Genomic DNA, 2,500 nt, shown 5'->3' on the forward strand with positions numbered 1-2,500 from the left:
TGGTGTTTTTGTGTATGGTAACACTGTGTCCCGGGCATTAGATAGTTACTCTATGTGTAAGTTTTAGGTAAATAAAAGGATATCTGGGTGTACAATTGCAACTGAAAAGTGTTTTAATAATTTACTGTATGCGAATTACACCGTTAATATTCGAAATAGGATAGTGTTATTATTGTTAAATGTAAGCTGAATGTAACTATCTAAAGCCCTGGACGCAGTGTTACCATACAAAAACACCACAGGCGGATGGACAGATGGAAAAAAACAGAGTATAGTAAACCTAGCGAGGTAAATACAAAGCCATTTGCACATAATTCTGGTTAACTGAAATCAGACTAACGCTTCAAATGCAGCGCTGATCCCACCATGCAATGTTTCAAGACAGAATTATTTATCAAAGTTGATGTCACACCTTTGATAAATGCTGATCAGTTACCTTGATAATATCCACTGAAATTTCTTTTCAACTCCATCAGTATCGGTGAGGTCGGGGGGCTCACATTATATATGAATACAATATGTATATATATACATACATACATACATATATATATATATATATATATATATATATATATATGTATATGCCATATATATATATATATATATATATATATATATATATATATATATATATTATATATATATGCATATATATATATATATATATATATATATATATATATATATATATATATATATATCTATATATATATATATATATATATATATCATATCATATAGATATCTATGATATATATATATATATATATATATATATATATATATATATATATATACTATACTATATATATACTATATATATATATATATCTATATATATACTCATATCTATATCTATGCTATCTATATATCTTATCTATATCTCTATATATCTCTATATATCATATATATCTACTAATATATCTCTATATACTCTCTATATACTATATATCTATCATCTATATATATATATATTATGACTTGTCTCACCCACAAGTCATTGTATTTTGTGTTAGATTCTTAGAATGTAGTGTGCCAGTGCGTGTGTTTGTTTACTCCGCTCGTCTTCGCCGGTTTAGTTATACGTCTGTACCTACGTTGGTGAGTTTGCCCGTCTGTTACAGTATATCAGAGACGAAATATGAAAGGCATTAGTAAGGGTAATTAATGTACGAAGTAGAGACAGAAAGTAAAGGTTCAGTTTGTTGCCATGGTGAGGTCATGTAAACTGATTTTTAGGACTTCATTCTCGGCTATGATTTCACCTTAATTAATGTCTTTATTTTTTCTCTCTCTTTCTCTCTCTCCATTGCTTGTAAATCATCACAAATGTCCATAACCAGATAGAAAATATAGTGGACAAAAGTATGGATAGCTGTCGGTAGCCTAATGAAGGAACAGGCCTATGCTACTTTAAACCTGATTTCGAGTAATGCTTAATGCAGAGGATACGTATATTTCAATTACATTTTGAAACGCTGTTGTGAGAATATCATTTTCAACGTTAGACTTGGGCTTGAATATCTTATTTGACATTCCCTAGTTATAATCTTGTGTAGCCAGAAGTTTATGTAGGTCAACAGTTGTTCTGGGAACCCCTAAGTCTTCTAAGCTATCGTTTCCTCTAGCTTGTTTAGGTACCTCTAATAGACCTCGGAGTTTTCATTTTACGCTTAACGTTCATTATATCCCTTTTTTCTTTATAAAATACTTTTGTGGATTCTCCCGTTTAATAAACTGTCAGTTTAAATAATCTCCGGGGTTGTAACCTTGAATTAATTTTTAACTTAGTCTAGACCGATAAATGCCATTCTTTCCATATCCTATTCAGTATACCACGTATTCCCTAATTTCCCCACCCAAGGCACCAGTTAATGATTTATGTTAGGTTTATCACCACTCCACTGTCAATTCTAGTCCTTTTAGCCTATTGCCATGAAGAAATAATTTCAGGATAATGTTCAGGTCATCCGTGGAGGATGGCTTACATGAAGCAGACCTTATGCCAACACACTTTGGTGTGGTAGGGTGTTTGGAGGGCTCAAGTGGTTTTATTAATCATGAGGATTCCTGTTGTATGTTTCACGGAACGCATTATGTTTGACGCTAGTAACACGGAGGAGTTGGTTAGTTACGCTTAACTGTCAACTCTAATCTGAACTCACTGATGTGGTGTTTCATGGGTACGTAATACAGACGAACTTGAACTCACCTTAATACAGACGGTAGCGATATTATGTGCAAGTTTTCCATGGGTCTAAGATCGTTTACGTAGGTGTTCGGGCTTCATGCCAGGTACCACGTTCCGAAAGCCACTGGCCTAGTCTTTTGATAATAATCAACTTATGAACAACACTAATTCTGGTCTCAACTTGTACGGAGAATCGCGTATGAAATGGTATTACTTTTGGCTCCTAAACTTACAACAGATCCTAACCTGATGTGAGGGGCAGGGGATTTACGTTATATGAGGTCGAAAAAACCAAGTGTGCGAGAC

This window comes from Macrobrachium nipponense, chromosome 3 (genome assembly GCF_015104395.2).
Source record: "Macrobrachium nipponense isolate FS-2020 chromosome 3, ASM1510439v2, whole genome shotgun sequence".
Classification (NCBI taxonomy): Eukaryota; Metazoa; Arthropoda; class Malacostraca; order Decapoda; family Palaemonidae; genus Macrobrachium; species Macrobrachium nipponense.